This window comes from Macaca fascicularis, chromosome 8, assembly GCF_037993035.2.
Source record: "Macaca fascicularis isolate 582-1 chromosome 8, T2T-MFA8v1.1".
Classification (NCBI taxonomy): Eukaryota; Metazoa; Chordata; class Mammalia; order Primates; family Cercopithecidae; genus Macaca; species Macaca fascicularis.
In genome coordinates, this window is record NC_088382.1 from 137,714,539 (window position 1) to 137,734,611 (window position 20,073).

General features: G+C 48.4%; 1 protein-coding gene across 1 annotated transcript in view; it reads left to right on the plus strand.

Annotated features, from left to right (window-relative positions):
* Positions 1-20,073, plus strand: part of LOC107130694 (uncharacterized) — a 309,505-nt gene that overhangs the window by 232,263 nt on the left and 57,169 nt on the right. Inside the window, exons 10-11 of the mRNA XM_073999932.1 lie at positions 8,822-8,951; positions 10,097-10,799. The gene's annotated coding sequence lies outside the window, so the exon portion shown is untranslated. The remainder of the gene's footprint in view (positions 1-8,821; positions 8,952-10,096; positions 10,800-20,073) is intronic.

Sequence of the window (20,073 nt, forward strand, 5' to 3'; positions counted from 1 at the left end):
CAAGTCCTTGGAGACATTCATCTTAAAATAGTGCAAAAAGAACCAAATAAATACTCATTTATGTGCTATTTTAATGAGCAACTGCAGGCAATATGCCTAATATGGCAGAGAGGTCTTCAGTGTCCTTTCTCCTTCCTTCTTGATTAGCGTCTGAGCTCAGATGGCATGCATCATTATGTTTGTGGCATTACAAAAGGTTCTGGGAGTGCGGGAGAGTGCAAGGGTGGGGAAGCATTACGTGCCTGTAATCCCAGCTCTTTGGGATGCTGAGGCATGAGAATCGCTTGAACTCGGGAGACAGAGGTTGCAGTGAGCCGAGATCATGCCACTGCACCGCAGCCTGGGCCACAGAGCAAGACTCTGTCTCAAAAAAAAAAAAAAAAAAAAAAAGTAAGCTTCTGTGCTTCTGCCCAGAACCACTGAATCAGATGCTGGGTGTCAGCTCTGGACCTTGTTTGGCCTTTTCTTTCCTATGTCAACCCAGCAGAGCTGCAGGCCCTGTGTGGAGGTGGGTTACAATGTGCTCTCCTTATCCCCAGTAAAACCAGGACATTTTAAGGTGGGGAGGGGGTGGGAGTGGATCAATTAACTTGGAGTCTAAGCTTGGCCTTTACCCTGGATTTATGGGGCTTAGAAATAAAGGGAAAGTTGCATTCTTCTCTGAGGAACTGCTTAATTCATATCCACTCTCCCAAATAAAGCTGCTGGTTGATTGCAGCTATTTAATTCAATGCTATTTGCTTTCATTCTGTGTAGGGTGAGGATAGCTTTTGTTGACCAGAGCTTGTGCTAGATCTCCACCCGGGCCAGGAAGGCATTTCCCTGCACTCACAGAGGCCTTCCACACATAAGATGCACTGGAGAATTCCTGGCAAGGCCAAATCTGGTGTCAGGTTCACTCTTGTCCTTCCAAGTTTTTGCTGCCTCTCCTTTGTGCCCATGATATCTGATGGTAGCAGCATGGGACTTGGTACAGTTGAAATAGCCCAAGTTCAAATCCTGACTCAGACACTGAGCTCAGTAACTTTATGTAAGTACCATAATTATAAGGACCTTCCCTTCTTCATCTATAAAATGATGTGGTGAATTGATTACAGGAATGGCCCTAACTCTTCACTCATTCCCTGTATCTCATTTTGGACTGACTGTGTCTCATGAGCTGTTAGCAGACATGATGCAAGCTGAGCTTCTTTTTTTTTTTTTTTGAGACAGAGTCCCGCACTGTGGCCCAGGCTGGAGTGCAGTGGCATGGTCTTGGCTCACCGCAAACTCCACCTCCTGGGTTCAAGCAATTCTCATGCCTCAGCTTCCCATGTAGCTGGGATTATAGGAGTGCGCCACCACACCTGGCTAATTTTTTGTTATTTTTAGTAGAGACAGAGTTTCACCATGTTGGCTAGGCTGATCTTGAACTCCTGACCTCAGGTGATCTGCCCACATTGGCTTCCCAAAGTGCTGGGATTACAGGCATGAGCCACTGTGTCCGGCTGCAAGCTGAGCTTTGAAAAACTGTTTCTATGTCCACTGTTGAATCTCTTTTATCACCATGAAAAGGGGTTTCAGGGCTAGTCACTGGTTCCAGGAGAAAAAAGAGTGACACATAGGACACACATAACTCAGGTGCTCTAATGGTCCTAGTTGACACCAACCTAGATCAGTTGACAGCCAGCCAACTCCTAGACCTCCATGTGAGCCCAGCCAAGATCACCAAAGCTACCTGCTTGACCACACAGATATGTGGACACTCAGAGCTTATGCCACCAAGCTTGTTGTGAAGCATTGTTTTGGTGATAGACACAGTGGGAGCATCAGTGATAACTATTGGATGGCTTATTACAATAGTAATAAGTATTGGATTCAAATCCGACCAGGACATGGGTTGGTTAGTGCCACATGCATTGCTTGGTGCATCAACTACTTTTGGAATGACTGAATGGTCTTATAAGGATAAATTATGTAACCCCTTTGCACCTGATTTCTCTATTCAGAACATCTCTAACAGGCTGCGATCACTGCCATTCCTTGATACTCTTTAAGAGTGGAAATGCCGTTTACTGTACGTTCAGAGAGAGTGATGTGAAGTAGCCAGGTCCCTAGTTTTATGTGAGATGTCGATTGATCCATGGAGTAATTTGGGTCTCTGGCTTCAAGTCAAGCCTGTTACATTCTTCAGGGAGAAAACAGCTTGACATCGGTATCAGTTTGAGAACATAGCACGAGTGAACAAAAGAAATAGCAGTCCCCCTATTTTGGGCATTTGCTCCACACCAGGCACTTCTTATCTATTCTGCATGGAGGAATTGCTCTCCTGGTTTTTAAAGGGGACACAACAGCTCAGAGACATCAAATAGATGATCAGAAAGCACACAACTAAGGGGGTAACAGCACAAACTTCTAGATCCAGAGCTACCTGACAGCAAAGGACAGCCTCTTACACCGCATCACAGTCTGCAGAGCCCATAGCAGGCATCCAGCCGAAGCTCCTCAGTTTATCAATGAAGGAATTGCATCTGTGAATGGAAGTGGCCTGCCCACGGCTACACGGCAGTCAGTGTAACCAGATTACCTGATACCCCTTCCAGGGCCCGTGGTGTGACTTGCTGAGATCCCATGGGCCGTTGGGTGTCACTGAAATTCCTGGATACAAGTTGCTTATGGACGGCTGGCACAGTGGCTCATGCCTGTAATCCCGGCACCTTGGGGAGCAATTTGGGAGGCCAAGGCAGGTGGATGGTTTGAACCCAGGAATTCCAGATCAGCCTGGGCAACATGGCGAGACCCCGTTTCTACAAAAAATAACAGAAAGTAGCCTGGTGTGCTGGTGCGTGCCTGTAGTCCCAGCTGCTCAGGAGGTTAAGGTAGGAGGATCACCTGGGCCCAGGAAAGTCCAGGCTGCAGCGAGCTGTGATTGTGTCACTGCACTCCTTCCTGGGTGACAGAGTAAGACCCTGTCTCAAATAAAAACAAAAGTTTCCCGTGGAGGCATTATCAGCTTCTAGGTCTCCAGGTGAGCACCTTAAAAGAAGCACTATAGTTTAACAACAAAAGATGCACTGTGGAACACTGAGCTGCTCCTACGCTCTTGTGCTCTCTTCAGGGAAGCAAGTTAGCATCATGAGGAGGGTGCCTTTTGGGAGGAGGCCTGAGGGCTGGCTAGCTGCAGGTGTTCCATTTCTCATTCATTCATTCATTCATTCATTCATTCATTTTTATGGAGGTGGGGTCTCGCTGTGTTGACCAGGCTGGTCTCAAACTCCTGGCCTCAAGCAATCCCATCTTGGCCTCTCAAAGTGTTGGGATGACAGGGGTGAACCACTGTGCCCCGCCCCAGATGTGCCATTTCCAGACGACACCTCCAAGGAACTGAGGAGAGAAGCCCCTCTTGCTGGTTGCCCCAGCATCTACCTATCCTTTGTTCTGCCTGCCAGATCAGAGAGTGGGAGCAGTGCCAGGGAGCTGGTTGGACTGGTGCTGGCCAAGCAGGAGCCCTACTTGGCTGGCAGCCCTGGGCACCTGCCACACTTGTGTGTTTGCTCAGTGGTTTGGGGTACGGAAGCAGGATGCCTTCCGTCGTTGCACCCTGGGTGTTCCGGGCCTCGGGGGCCAGCTGCTGGGCTGGTAGCTTCTCTGAGGAGCTGTTTCTTGCCCTGTTTGTACCCCTCTCTCTCAACTACCTGTCAGGCAGGTAATAATCCCATTGTCACCTAATGTACCCAGAGGAGAAGACAGGAGGTCCCTGCAGTGTGCGCAGAACAAACACTGGCAAAATGCCTGGGAGCCCTGCACCAGGCACCTTCAGCCCTCAGAGGAGAGGCTCTCCTGTCCAGCTCACCGCAGGCACCCTTCTCCAAATGCCCAGTCTTGCACCATTCCCAGACCATTTGGGCCACATCAGAAAGAATTTGTCATACTGCCTGCCTTTGATTAGATGTTAAGGAAGATTTAAATTCATGCAGAATCTCAATACAGCTCCCTTCCTTTTGGAACCATGTGAGAGACTGTTTCCAAGGCTGTGTCTTACAAGAGGACCTGCCTTACTAAGACAGCACTGCAATAATTAACGAGTTGAAAGCTTCCTGATTTGCAAAGCATTTTCACATACGTTAGCTCACTTAATGTCTCCCAAACCCTGTGAATGGAGCTTTCTTTTTAGCCCCATTTTACAGGTAAGGCAACTGAGGCCAAGAGAGCTTGAGTAGCTTCCCCAGTGCCTTAATGTAGAATAAGTATCAAAGCAGAGACTGGAGCCCAGATCTTCCTTATGAAAATCCAGCCACCTTGTTTTTTGCTTTTGAGACAGAGTCTTGCTTTGTTGTCCAGGCTGGGGTGCAATGTCGTGATCTCAGCTCACTGCAACCTCTGCCTCCAGGGTTCAAGCGATTCTCCTGCCAGAGTAGCTGGGATTACAGGTGTGCACCACCACACCCAGCTAATTTTTGCAATTTTAGTAGAGATGAGGTTTCACCATGTTGGCCAAGCTGGTCTCATACTCCTGACCTCAAATGATCCACCTGCCTCAGCCTCCCAAAGTGCTGGGATTACAGGTGTGAGCCACTGTACCCAGCCCCAGCCTTCTTTCTGATTCACTCTTGTTTTGTAGTAGTGGACATTTAAGAAGACTTATTTATTTATTTATTTTTATTCAAAGGGCTTGTGCTCCAATAAAGTGAAAGTCGGGAGAGAGGAATTCATGTTTCTCTGAGCTGCTTTTTGCTTGGGCTCTCATTTAATCTCTCTGACAGCCTTTTGCAGCAAGTGTTATTCTAGTCCATATTTACACCCTAGGAAGCTGAGGATCACAGAGGACAAATATCTTTCCCCAAGCCCCACATCGAGCAGTGGATAGAAAACGAGCCCAGATCCCTCTGTCTCCGTCTCTGCAACCTGGCTCTCTGCATGCCACATTGGCTTCCTACCGAGATCAGCTGCGCCAGGGCAGGCTGGAGGGTGAGGAGGCTGACTGGACCCCTGGGAAGGCAGGCAGCACCCAAAGCTGTTCCAGCTCTGCTGGTCCTGTTCAAGAGGCCAGAAATGTTCAAATATTGGCCTTCTCCTTACAGTCTCCCACCTACCCTTCCTCTGGAAGCACAGAACTATAGTGTGCAAAGAAAGACCTTGTGGATCCTCTGCTCTTGCCCTCTCATTTACCAAATGAGAAGACGCTCTGTGGGGAACATGACTGGTCTCATTCCATAGAAGAGTTGGCAGAGTCTGAAGCAGATTCTGGGACCCCTGACTCCCAGGCTTGTGCACTGAGATGTTCTTGTCTGCCATCTCCCAGCCCCTCTCTTTGCCTTCCTTGATCTTCTTGAGTTCTCTAATGGGTCATCTGTCGTGACCGTTGATTACAAGACACCATGCACAGTCCCCCCACTTCCATTTATGTGTGGATCTCTCTCTGTTCTTACGTAAGAATCTCAGAGACAGAGGCCAGGTTGTGACCTTCTCTTTGGTGCTGGCTTGAAGTTGAGGAAGGAACCAGGCTCTGAGTCCCTTGGATCTGGGTTCCAACCTGCCTGTGTGGCTCTGAAGTCAAGTGACTCCTTCTCCCCTTGTTGCGTTCCCCAGCAGCACTAACAGTGGCTCCCGTTGGCTGGACACCTAGAGTGTCAGGCCCTGTGCTCAGGACTTCACTGTTCGAGGTCCCTGGAGAGTGGAATCTCTCATCCACAAGGTGGTGATTCCCTTGGGAATGGGCAGGATGCAGTCAGAAGAGAACTTGGGTGGGGACAAGCATCCTATATCCTGGGTTTACCTGCTCTTACCCATGCACTGATGTGCTTGACTGCCTGGCCAACACTTACTGAGCATATAGTATATGATGGGCACTGAGGCTCAGGGGATGAAGTCATACGCTTTGAGTCCCAGAGTCAGTGATGGAATCACCAGGGAGCCCAGGCATTGTGTCTGTGCTCTGTGCCACGTGACAAGTCTCTGCCCTCTCTTCATCCTGGAGAGACCCTGGGTTCTCACCTCCCTGGGCTGTTGGCACCATGCAAGGTGGGCAAGGTAGGGGCCCTGGTGTTCCGGCCCCCAGCTAGGTTCTCAGCACTACTGAGTGCTGGCTCATGGTGAGTGTTCAGCCACTGTTGGATGAATGGAGAAATGACTGAATGAATTTCCCAGAATGCACAGATGCTGCACCTAATCCCTTGGAGTTTAACCAGGACAAGAGTTTGCACTTTGCTGGCCATCCCCTGCCAAGGCACAGCCTTCCCTGAGCCTGTTTCCGTTGTATGTGGGCCCTACCTGAGGCCCCCGGTTAGTGTTCAGTCCCCTCCTGCAGGCGTAGGCTGCCCAGTGCCAAGTGCACCTTGTGTCTCTCCCCAGCCCTCCCACTGCTGTCTCCTGCTTCCTGCCCTCCGTCCCGCCACGGGATCCCGCCAAATCAGCCCACACGGCCTCCTTTTGTTCAGCCACCTCAGTTTCAGGGAAACCAGTCCAGCCAGGTCCCCCAGCCTGCTTTGCACACTCCTTTGAAGCCTTGACAGGCAGCCAACCAAGCTAGCCCGAGCGCGCAAGGCAGGGTGCTGGTGCCGGCGCGCTGGCAGCTGCTTCCCGCCTTTCTGGCTCCTGGGACCTGGCTGCTCCCAGGCCCATTCACTTGGGGACAGAAATGCCTGGACGTTCTCCTCGGCTGGCATGGGCATTGCATCCAGAGCCGCCGGCTGGGGCTGTTCCCACAGCCCAGAGTCCTTTCCCAGGCTCCCTGTTCTCCATAGTGAAACCCTCTGGTTTGTCTCAGGCAGTACCTCCCACAGCCTGTGTCTCCATAAAGGAGAGCTGGCAGCAGGAATAGCCTGGCTGGGTTCTCAGCTCTCTGAGAAGAGGCAGGACTGGGCAGAGGGTAGGAGCACTGGCTTTGGCTTCAGATGAGTGTCAAGCACCTCGCTCTGCCATCTCTAGCTAGGGGCCTATCTGCTTCGTGCCTCAGTTTTCTCTTCTGTAAGTGGGGAGCATAGAGCACCCAGTTCACCGGCACAGTGAAGGGTTATGAATACCCTAGGTTAGCACGTTGCAAGCTAAGCCTTCAACAGGAATTGGAAGCACTGTTAACATGTGGGTATCATCGTTCTAGTAGCTGAGGAGCATCAGAGCCTAAAAGACTCATGTGTGAAAGAGGGGTCTCCTGTTCCTATTTTTAAATTTTTAAATGTTATTTATTATTATTATTTTGGGGACAGGGACTTGCTCTGTCACCCAGGCTGGATTGCAGTGATGTGACCTCAACTCACTGCAGCCTTGACCTTCTGGACTCAACCAATCCTCCCACCTCAGCCTCCCAAGCAGTTGGGACTACAGGCACACAACACTGCACCTGGCTAATTTTTTATTTTTTATAGAGATGGAGTCTTACTATGTTGCCCAGGCTGGTCTCAAACTCTTGGACTCAGGTAATCCTCCCACCTCAGCCTCCCAAGCAGCTCTTGGGAATATAGCACCACCACCATGGCTGGTTAATTTTTTATTTTATTTTATTTTTTGTAGAGTACAGTGGGTCTATCGCTGCTTACTGCAGCCTTGACTTCCCAAACTCAAGCAATCCTCCCACCTCAGCCTCCCAAATAGCTGGGACCACAGGTGCCCAGCACCACCCTCAGTTAATTTTTTGACTTTTTTTTTTTTTTTGCTGGAAATGAGGTCTCACTATGTTGCCCAGGCTGGTCTCGAACGCCTGGGCTCAAGCAACCTGCCTACCTCATCCTCCCAAAGTGCTGGGATTACAGGTGTGAGTCATTGTGCCTGGCCTCCTGTTTTCTAAATTTCAAAAGTAGTACATGCTTATTGCACAATTTAAGAAATTCAGATAAGTGAAAGAAAACTTAAAAAATACTCATTGTGATCAGGTGCGGTGGCTCACGTCTGTAATCCCAGCACTTTGGGAGGCCAAGGTGGGTGCTTCACGAGGTCAGAAGTTCGAGACCAGCCTGACCAACACGGTGAAACCCCGTCTCTACTAAAAATACAAAAATTAACTGAGTGTGGTGGCGCTCACCTGTAGTCCCAGCTACTCAGGAGGCTGAGGCAGGAGAATCACTTGAACCTGGGAGGCAGAGGTTGCAGTGAGCTGAGATCACACCACTGCACTCCAGCCTGGTCAACAGAGCGTGACAAACAAACAAACAAACACATTGCTGGGTGCTGTGGCTTGCGCCTGTAATCTCAGCACTTTGGGAGGCTGAGATAGGAGGATGGCTTGAGCCCAGCAGCTTGAGACCAGCCTGAGCAACAGAGTGACATCCTGTCTTTACAAAAAATTTTTTAAAAAATTAGCTGGACATGGTGGTGGGCCTGCAGTTTCAGCTACTTGGTGGCTGAAGAGGAAGGATCACTTGAGCCTGGGAGTTAGAGGCTGCAGTGAGTTGTGACCGTGCCAGTGCACTCCAGCTTGGGTGACAGAATAAGATGCCATCTTAAGAAAAAGAAAAATTAAAAAAACCTTTTTATCCTACCAGTGTATATACTCATGTGTGCACATGTACACACACGTATGCATACCCCTACACACACTAGAATTGCTAGTTTATAACCATATGTAATAGTAGTTTATATGGACATAACAGTGCATACCTATTATATTAGATACATATGTAATGCATTTCATATACTTTTCATACATATTTCATTTCATATTAAATACAGATTCTTGCATGTACATATATTTGAAAAACTAAAGAATAGGCTCCTCTGGTTTTGTGACCAGTTTTTGTCATTTAATGTAAGCTGAATTTTTTTTTTCTGTTAGGGAATTTTTCTGCAGGAAAATATTTCAAGGCCACCTGGTATGTTATAATACAAACATGTTACATCCATTTTACAGTTGAGGACGTGGAAGTGCTGAGATGCAACATAAGTTCCCCCAGATTACTCAGCTACTTGAGGCACAGCTGACATCCAGAAGCTTCTCCGGAAAGGCTTTTGGAGTTCCCCAAGGCAGAGTCAACAAGAACGTAAGTTCCTTGAGAAGAGGGACTGTGTGCCTCACTCACTGTCATCTCCCCACCACCTGCCTCAAAATGGACATTCTGTTAATAGTTACTAAGTGAATAGACGCAGGAAGTTCAGCCTTTTTTGATCTAATTTCTTGCTCAAAGCTCATCACAGCATTCAACATGTGGCTTCCTCACTAACCTGTGCACCCCTCAAGTCCAGGACCATGTCAGATTGTCTTTGAATCCCTCAGCCCCAGTCTCAGACCTGCATCAGAGCAGGTGTTCTGTTCAGCAAATGAGTATCAAATTGTGGAAACAGGGATCTCTCCATTCTGGATTCAAGACAGCGCCCTCCCTGTGAAGCTTTTTTGAGCCCTTTCACACTGAAGTTCTCCAAACCTTCATGTTGACACCTATCTGCCTGCTGCCCTCAGTCCAGGAGCAACTTGGACATCAGCCCTACCTGTCACACTGGGGTTGGTGCACCTGGCCTGTTCTGGGACAGATCGCAAGGCTGAGGGTTAAGTAACACCTGGAGTGGTTAGGAGGCTGGGCACCTCCTTCTTGTGAATCTCCTGGGCTGCGTGGCGGGTGGCGGGTGGCTGGCAGGGGAGGACCCTTGGCACTGCTGTGGCTTTGCTTTTGCTGCCAGCGGGGCCTTTGATGCCCCAGGGGCTGCTTGCCCAGCCAAAAGCATTGTAGAACACAAAAGCTGCAGAAAGCAGCACAAATAAAGTAAAAACGACCCAGGAACTGCCAGGAAGCTTATCAACCTGTTTCCTGGTCACAGGTATGGGGTGTAGGGAGGCACGGGGAGCATTTCTGGGCCCTTGTGATCGCCTGCACGTTGCCAGGGCCCCTGGTATTGTGTACAAAGCATTAACCTGGAAGCTAAGCAAGGCTCTTCACCTTGCAAAACTGACTGAATGAGTCCAAACTCTTAGAGTTTTTGTGAGGGTTAGATAGGTTGATAAGTTAAAGTGCCTACTCTGTGTGTGTGCATCTAATAATGATAACAGCCACAGTAGTAATAACGATAGCAGCTAATACTTTCTGAGCTTTTCATATATGCCAAACACTATTTTAACTGATTTTTATATCAATTCATTTAATCTTCATAATAACACTAAGAGGTAGGTGGTACTGTTGTCTTCATTTTATAGATGAGAAATTTCACCAAAGCTCAGAGATGTTAAGTAATTTCCTTAAGATGGCACAGCACATGAAAAGACAATCCGGCATTTGAACCTGGCACTCTGGTTGTGAAACACTGGTCTATAGCCACCTTGCTACCCATTTCTTCCCCCTAGCCTTTGGAATATTGTTTTCCCCTAATTATTATGGTAGTGAGGACAACCACGTGATGATGATGATGATGATGAGGATGACGACGATGACAGTGATGGCGGTGGTGAAGGAGGAAGACATGCCCTCATTTCGTATAGCAATCTGCTTCTTGCTGGGATTTCAAATCCATTTTCATTGTTGATCCTGAGAGCAAGCCTTGGAGGGGGAGTCACTTTGAAATCCCAGGAAACTGGGCCTTAAGAGGCGGCTGAAGACCCATGAATTCATGCGGTAGAGTCTGCGAGGCCCAGAGCGGAAGAGGAGGACATGGGTGTAGCAGCCCACACTGCTGTGCCTACAGCTCTGGATCCTGACTGTGTGAGTGGGCCCAAGGCTGCTGGAACCTCTGGGGCTATAGCAAGAAGGGTGAGGAGATGGCCCCACTCCTGCTGCCTTCATGAACATTGGTTGTTCCCTCAGGACAGGAAATTGAGGCTGTTCCCTTGACCTCTCCAGACAACTTCGTGGTGACTTCAAGCCCTCTTATGAGGTGGTGGATCATAGCTACCGTTGATTGAGGTAAGACCTTCATTTATTTCATTTAAACTCATCAGTAGCCCTGGGAGATGCATATCATATTTCCATCACGGTGTACCATAATTGCATCAATTAATTTTTGCCACAGCAATGCGGAGTAACAACTACAGAATCTGAGTGGCTTTCAGTGTTAAGCATTTATTATCTGCACATCTGGGGAGACTGGCCAAGCAGCTCTGCTGAGCTTGGCTGGACTGCCTCCACATCTGGGGTGTGACTGCCTGGTGGCTGATGTCATTTTGCTGGAGTCGCTGGGGTGTCTCCACTCTGCCCTCTGGGTCTTTCGTCTCCTTCTGAAACCAGCAGACTAGCTGGAGGAGTGTCCTTCTTATGGTGAAAAGCATAGAGCAAGAGCAAGACCATTCCTAGGTGAACAAGCCCTTTCCAAGCTTCTGCTGGCCTCTCTTTTGCTAGCACCCCATTGGCTGAGGCGCGTGACCTCACCACGCTAAGTGTCAGAGTGGGAAGGCACTGCAGAGGTTCCTGGTGGAGGGTGAGGGTGCAGGTAGGGTGAAGAGTCAAGACCTGTTTGCACTTAATCACAGGTGATGTCATCTCAACTGTCCCTCAGGCTTCTCTGAGCTTTGCTGTCATCCTTACTTAAAACCATTTGCATTGTTAGAAAGAAGAAGAGACTAACAGGCACCTAGCAGTGACTGAACACCTAAAAATCCACTTAAGGAGATCAATGCTATGGCTCTCCAAGGCTCTGTGGGACCAGGGGGCTTTATCAAGGTTGCCTCACAGAGCAGTGGCTCAGCCAGCATTGGAATGTCAGTTGCCTGGTTCCCATTTGTGTGTGCATGTGTGTGTGTGAACCCAAACCTGTGCCCAGGTCAGACTTACGTGACGCTTGCAGTCAGTTCTCCCTCACAGTGTTGCTTGGGTCCTGGAGGCTGGAAGGAAAGGAAGCTTTAGGAGAGAGCAGTTGTGACCTCCTTTCCACAGGTTGCTATCACCACAGGTTTTCCACAAGCTTCTCCCTGGGTGGCCACCCCAGGGGCTAGAACATAGCAGAGGACTTTTCATAAAATCTTTGGAGTCTTCAGAAGAAGGTCTTTTGAGATAGGTCATGAAGAAATGAGGCCTTTGAGCCATAAATTAGCCATTGTGTGCAGGCTGGGGCCTCACCAGTTCAGCGAAATCTCCAGCCTTAAGAACTGAAACTGACTTGGGGCTCTGATTTTGACAATGGCCTTGAAGTAAGGGATTCCTCCTTGTGTAGTTAGAGCTGCTTCCCCTTCTCTTTTGTCCCTCTTCACCATGGCATAGCCCCAGGGAGTCCAGATGCCAGATGAAGTCTTTCACCTGTATCCTGAAATCCACGCCCGTAGGAATACTTTTCTTCACTTTCCTGCCTGAGGCCCCTCTCCACACTTTTGCTTGCTTTCCCATGTTAAGAAGACATATTTGAAAGTGATTCCTGGGTGGCCAAAGTCAGAAGGCTGGGTAGCCATCTGCCTTGCCGGCCACCTCCCCAACCCTACCGAGCTGTGAGCTTACAGGTGGTACCATCTGCACTTCTGTACTTTTTTTTTTTTTTAGCCCTGACCTTTGGCCTAATAAAAGCAAAGTGCAGAGCTTTGAATGAAGGAGATACAAACAAGATGTTCTCTTCCTCCCCCAGCCCCTCTTTTCTCTCCTCCTTCTCCTCCTCCTCTTCTTCCTCTTTCCCTCTCTACACTTATTGTGTGCCAGACATCAACCCAGGGATGTATTTATTTTTCCCAGTGAACTAAAGGTTTATAAGGAGGATGCCCTTTTCTCTGCAAGGACTAGTATTCTCTTCCTCTTGGAAAACTCCTGTTCATCCTTCTGGACCTGGCGGGGAAGAAACCCATTTCCCACAAGACTGTTCTCACCACCTGGGTGGAGTTGCTGATTCTCCACTTTGGAACATCACACTTTGAAGGCTTTGCTCTGGTCCAGAGCACACTTACTATGCTGTTCTGGCTCATCTCTTGGTGTGTGTGTCAACTGAACCGTTTGAAGGGGATGACTGTGGCTCCTTTATTTATCTCTGTGTCCTCTGTGCCCACTACAGTGTCAAACACAACATGGAAGCTAAACATACATGTGCAAAATGGGCAAATGTAGGTACAAGCAGGGACACCCTTAGTTCAGCAGGGACCTTGGGCTCCAGATCACTCAGCTCTAACTTGGAAGCTGGAACACCTGGCTGTGTTACACAGGCAAGACCTGTGTCTCCATATGCACCATTTATTCCTCACACTTGGCAAATGTGTGCCAAAGCTGAAAGAGTTCAACCTTATAGAGTTTGACAGGTTCAGGTTGGCATCCTTGCTCTACCTTTTCCCAAGCAGGGAACTTTGAGTAAGTTACTTTACTGCTGCCTTTGCCACAGTTTCCCCATCTGTAAAATACACATAGAAACACTTGCTTTGCCTGATCTGTTGAAAAGAATAGAGATGATGTTTGCAAAGTCCTGGCATGTGCAGTATCTATTATGGCTCTTTTATTTATCCTGCAAAGCAACTGTTCATAGTATCACATGGCGGGCAGGGGTAGGGGGCAATAAAAGCGTTTGTGGCAAGGATCCAGTTATTTGCAGGCTTCTCTTCTGTCTGGCTTTGTTTACTGTCATGCAGGAAAAGTGCCTTCACCAGGGCACAGCAGTAAACCTGTTGGCTACTCTAGCCCTGCCTGGGTTCCCAGGAAATTGGCAGGAGAGGAGCTGCCTGCTGCTTGTGGGCCTGCTGTTTAGGCTGCAATCGCTGTGGGAACACACAGGGTTAGGAAAACACATGACTCATTGGGGACTTCCGACCTCAAGCCAATGAGGTGCTGACACCTTGCAATTTCTGAAGGTTCCCAGTAGATATGCATGTGTCTGCTCAGCCTTCCTTGGACCTGAGCCCATCTCTCTCTGCTCTCACACTCTGTGGGGGGCTAGGGGATGGAATGCTTGTGTTCCTACCCTTCTGTCCTCCTTCTGCATTTATTGAGCCTTGCTAGGTGCTGGGAATGTGATGACAAGTAAGACAGTGCAGGCAGGCTACAGACAAGTCAACACATGCGGTCTGCTGGAAAGCAGCCCCCCAAAGATGACCATAATCCCTGGGACCTTTGACTGTTACCTCACGTAGCAAAAAGGACTTTGCAGATGTGATTAAGTTAAGGATCTTGAGATGGGAAGAGTATGCTGAATTACTCAGGTGGACCCAAAGCAATCACAAATAGTTACTTATTAGTGGTTCCTTATTAGAGGGAGGCAGAGGGAGATTGACTACCCTAGATGAGAAGGTGATGTGACCATGGAAACAGAGATTGTAGTGATGCAGCCAGAAGCCAAGAAATGCTGGCCGCCTCTAGAAGTGGAAGACAAGAAACTGATTTTCCTTTGGAGCTCCAGAGGGACCCAGCCCTGTTGATGCCTTGCTTTTAGTTCCTTATGACTTAGTTCAGCCTCTAACCTCCAGAAGGGTAAGAGAATAAATTTGTGTTGTTATTAGCTGCCAAGTTTGCGATGATTCGTTACAGCAGCAAGAGGAACTAATACAATGTGTCCTTGCAATGTTATAAGTGTTAACACCACTTCCCTAGTGATGAAGGAGACTGAATAGCCCAGTGGTTCCAAGGTAGATCCCTGAAGTCCCAGTGCTTTGGTTCAAGTTCACATCTGCCTTTTGTTGGTTAAGGGGCCTTTTGCCATGTTACTTCTCAAAGCCCCAGGTTTGTCTGTCATGTGCTGTAACATCATGTTGTAAAATAAGGGTAATAGTCATTTCCATCTCATGCATGGTGGTGAGGATTGAGCTGTGAAATGCACATAAAGTTGGCTGTCTGGAGCGCAGTATGTACCCCAGCACCTTCCTCCTGTGCCTTGACTCTTACACCTCCTCATCGACAAGAAGGCACTGGATGCTGGAGAATCTCTGCAGGGATGTCGCAATGCAGGGCAATATCTGGAGAGGTGTTCTGGGCTAAGGCTTGTGGATAGGATTGATAGGACATTTAGTAGTTAGCAGTGGGAGGAGGCGGGGGTCCCCGAGACCCAGCGCTTCTGCAGGGCTGGGCACTGTGTGGGGGCCTCAGTAGTTTAGTGGCTATTCTGAAACAGTCACTCACTCCTGATCCTCCCAGGCACTGCCGTTCACAGGCAGCCCTAGTTTTACCTCTGTAAGCTACTCATGAACATACATCATTCTTTTATTTAGTAAACAGGAATGTCACCCCTGCCATGTACCTGCCAGGCACTGTAGGAGTGAATGGAAGCTGCTGCAGGGTTACCGCACCTGGGCTTTGCCAGAAGGGTACCAGAAGGCCGTCAAAGCAGCTCCTGGAGGACAGTTGAGCAAGTGACTGTTAGAGAAACCTGAGGCTTCGTTAGGGCCAGGACTTGGCCACAGGGTGCTCTTCCGTTCCTGCCTGTCTCTGCTGCATTGAGGATGCAGCCTTCAGGCCCACCATGGGTTCGGGCTCCTTCCCTGGGACATTTGGGATGGTTTTGATGCATACTTGCTGTTGAGATTCTCACCAAATAGCTGCCTGGGCCGCTCTCCTCCTGACCAGTCAGCCACCACCACTGCCACTGCCAGAGGTCCACAGATGGAGGCTCCCACAGGCAGTGGGAGGAGGCAGGGGTGCCCGAGATCCAGCGCTTCTGGGGGGGTTGGACACTATGCTGGGGCCTTAGGCCCTGCAGTCACCACACCTCTGAGGGGCAGGAGCCACTGGGTCCGTTTTATAGTCTCCTCACCTATCTTTCAGCTGGTGATGGGACATAAGCCCATTTGTTTTCATTTTGCGGATACGTTCAGAGGGGAGTAATCATTATCACTGCTTCCCACTGAGGAAACTGAGGAACAGAGAGGCTGGCTGACTCATGGTCACACAATGAGTAAGAGGTGATCCCAGATGAGATTCTATAATTTATACTTTTAATGGATTTTCCAGCTGTGGGTTTGGGGGAGCTTGCTTTGATTCGCTATAGAGAATGTTCTTTTCCCTACCTGGAAATGCAATTGTCATTGTTATTGTGTTGTTGCAGTTTGTTTGCATTCCTGAGACCATGTCAGCAAAAGGCTCGGAAAGGGAAGTGGGGGACAGCCTTGAAGCATCTGGCCTGTAAGAAGAGTCCATTTGGAGGGAGGATCTCAATGCATTTTTTAACATAAATACACGCTAGGCTAGCTGTGCCCACAGACAGAGGGGGTACCCAACCCTCCCAGGTTCTCTGCCCTTGCTGAGAAGCCTGGGTTCTGAACCCCATGCCTCAGTGGGACACAGAGCTGCTCAGGAGCACACAAAGCTCAGCCTCTGCCCCTGCCTTCCAGGTCAACACAAATGCTGCTCGCATTGGTGGCTTAGAGCCCAGCAGCGCATTTAGCTCAGTACCATTCCTGGGGTTGGTGGGCAGGTGAGGGTGCAAAATCACCCTTGATGAAGAACCACTGGTGTAGACTAGTGGTTCCCAACATTTGCAATACCACAAATCCCTTTTACTGGTTCTCCTTCTCTGTGAGGGAGTTTATCAACCAAGCAAACTTCATAGTTAAGTATTTATTCCTCCACTTTCTTATCTAAAAATATCTGCCAGTGGGAGTTCCTGATCTGGGTCACCAGGCTGAGTTGATATAATTCTGGCCAGTATCGAGCAAAGAAGCTTGATATTTTAGGTGACAACTGTGGCCTTATTGGAAAGGAAGGTGCAATTTCCAGTAGACTTCTTGACCCTTCGAAAAATAGACTGAGGACCCCCATGGAGGAGTCCTGAGATTGGAATCACTGGTATAAACTTTTATTTTGCTGTTCGGAATTAAGAATTTCGATCAAATGTTGATAGAAGGTTCCTTTGAACTCCACATTTCCCCGGGAGCCTCCATCCTGTCTCTTGTCTCCTTTTGGCATGAGCAGTGTCATTCTTCAGCATGTATTTATTCAGTGATCACCACATGCCTGGCACGTCCCTGGGTGTGAGGTTGCCGCGGTGAACGGCAGATGCAGCCATGGTACTAATGGGGTCTGTAGCCAAGTGAGGGAGGCTAAGAAAGAAAGAATGTCATTTCCAGCAGTGATAAGTCCTAAGAGGGAGGTGCGGCACGTGAATGGGCTTGAGGGTGCTGGTCTCTGGAGTAACAAGCCTCTGTAAATAATCAAGTCACCCATTTCCCAGCCCTGCCTTGATGCACAGTCTTCACTTGGCCTGTTTAGGATCATTTCACAGATTCATTGACAGGGCCCAGTTTGTTAGTTGACTCCTTGGGGACGGAATCCTTTATTGCTTGCAAAAATATGCTCTGCAGTAGGGCTGCGTCTTGCTAATTGAGAGGCATTCTGAGAAGTGGAGCACCCCTGCCTCATTAGATTCAGTAAGAGGAGGCCTTAGAGGTACGTTGAACCTGGCCTGGTGGACAAAGCACCCTGCTGAGAGCTGGGCAGGTCTTCGGAAGGAGATTTAATGTGCTTCAGTAGGAAAGATGGTAGTTCCTCTCTCCATCTCCAGAAGTCTGCAACCAAGTCATCAGAACACAGAAGGGACCTTGCAGCCATTGCGTCTTTGTGCTCAGGTCCCGTCTGAGGGAGGGAAGGGAGGCAGAAGGGAGGGGAGAGACGGATCAGCTCCATTTGTCAAGCCAACCTGCTCAGCACAGGGTGCCCCTCCTCTTGGCCACTGGAAGGCTTTCTTTCTTCTGGCCACAATCAAACGCCATTTCTTCTTTCTGCGTTTGTTCCCTGTAAGTCAACGACTGTTGCTGTGCGAAATAGTAGCCGCTTGGCAGGGGAGTTCATGAAGGTTGCAGAGCACCTGTTTGGGTTCCTGCCTCTCTTCCTTTCCCCCTTCCTCCCTCCTCCCACTTTTCCTTACCTGGCAGCTACCTAATTCTTCTCTTTTAAAATACAGTTCAGTGAACAGTCCACACCAGCTGCCTTGGGGAATCCTCCAAAGAGACAAATTCTACCCTGTGCCCACCTCTCCTCTAGTTAACACCTTTCAGTGTTCCCTCCCCTCCTGTTGTCCTTGAGTTAATGCCTTAAAGTCACGGCCCTCGCTCAGCCTCTAAGGCCCTGGTGGGTGCTCCTTCCCCTTGTAGCTGGGTGGGTTTCAGGAAATGCCCCATCTGGTCATGAGAGATAGGCAGCCATACTCAGGGGAGATGGTGGCGCAGGGGAGACAGTCTAGCCACAAAGAGCAAAAAAGACAGAGATGAGATGGCTCAGAGGGAGCCTTGGTAAAGGCTTTGGCTCTTTCTCTGTTGAGATGGTACCGTTGGAAACTTTTTAGCAGGTTCTGATTTGCATTTTTATGAGATCCTTCTGGCTGCTGTGTTGAAAGTGGACTGGAAGTGGCAAAGGTGCAAAGACAGGCCGGGCACAGTGGCTCATGCATGTAATCCCAGCACTTTGGGAGGCCAAGGCGGGCAGATCATGAGGTCAGGAGATCGAGACCATCCTGGCAAACACAGTGAAACCCCGTCTCTATTAAAAATACAAGAAAATTAGCCAAGCGTGGTGGTGGGTGCCTGTAGTCCCAGCTACTTGGGAGGCTGAGGCAGGAGAATGGCGTGAACCCGGGAGGCGGAGCTTGCAGTGAGCTGAGATCGCGCCACTGCACTCTAGCCTGGGTGACAGAGCGAGACTCTGTCTCAAAAAAAAAAAAAGAAGAAAAAAAAGGTGGAAAGACCAATCAGGAGACTATTGTGGTAATCCAGGGTATTACAGTAATCCTGGCCTGGTGGAAGCAGAGGAGACTGTGAGACATGATCAGATTCAGAATATATCTCAAAGGTAGGATTTGCTGCTGGATTGGCTATGGGGTACCATAAGAAATATGAGACCGATTGTTCTTTATTTTGTGCAGCTACAGAATGAAGTTTCCATTTATTGAAACGGGCGAATCCTCAGGGTGAGAAGGAGTGCCTATTTGGTTTTTTGCGGATAGAGGTGGAATTGTTGCGTTAGAGATGTTGGTCAGACATCCAAGTGGAGACAGTAAGGAGGCAGCTGCATGTACAGATCCAGAGTGTTCACTTGGCCAGTCCATGGTACTCAGACATGTGATCAAATACCAGTTTAGATGTCACATGGAGTATGTTTTGAATGAGGTTAACATTTAAATCAGTAGACTTTGAGGAAAGGACATTACCCTCAAAGTCTTACAATGTGAATGGGCCTCATCCAATAGTTGAAGGCTTTAAGAGCAAAAAGACTGAGGAAATGGAAAGTGGGAATTCTGACTCCACACTGCCTTTGGACTCAAGCTGCAGTTATCAGCTCTTCCTGGGGGCTCCAGCTTGCTGGCCTGCCCTGCAGAGTTTGGACTTGCCAGCCCCCATAATCACATGAACCAATTCCTTAAAATCTCTTTCTGTCTCTCTCTTCAACATACACACATCCTACTGATTCTGTTTTTCTGGAAAATCCTAGTACATGGAACAAAGGGATAAATTTGGATATCCAAAATATATGCAAAAATGGATATTTGGATTTGTATTTGAGACTTATGTTATTTACGACTTAAATATGAGTGTGATCATCAAGAGACAATTGTGGGCAGAGAGGAACCAGTCCACGGGGCCGCACAGCACAGGTTGAGATTCAGAAATTATGTGTGTATGTTTGTGTGTGTTATATGTGTTTGTGTGTGAGTGCTTGTGTGTTTGTATGTGTTTTTGTGCTTTTGTGTGTGTGTGCTTGTGTGTGAGTTCTTGTGTGTGTGTTGTTTGTGCTTGTGTTTGTGTATGTATGTTTGTGCTTGTGTATATGTATGTGTATTGTTTGTGTGCATATGTTTGTGTTTTGTGCTTGTGTTTGTGTGTATGTGTTTGTGCATGTGTGTGTGCATATGTGTGTGTTTGTGCTTGCATATGTGTGTGTTTCGTGCTTGGGTGTGTTTGTGTGCATATGTTTGTGTGTGCTTGTATGTGTGTGTTTATGCTTTGTGTTTGTGTGTGCTTTGTGTTTGTGTGTGTTGTTTGTGCACATGTGTGTTTGTGTGTTTTGTGCTTGTGTGTGTGCATACGTTTGTGTGCTTGTATGTGATTGTGTGTATATGTTTGTGCATGTGTGTGCATGTGTGTTTCTGCTTGTATGTGTGTGTTTCTGCTTGTGTTTGTGTGTTTCATGCTTATGCTTGTGTGTGTTGTTTGCATGTGTGTTTATCTGTGTGTTTGTGTGCATGTGTGTGTTTGTGTGCATGTGTTTGTGCATGTGTGTGCGTGTGTTTATTTATGCTTGTGTGTTGTGCTCGTGTGTTGTTTGTGTGTGTGCATACGTGTGTGTTGTTTGTATGCAT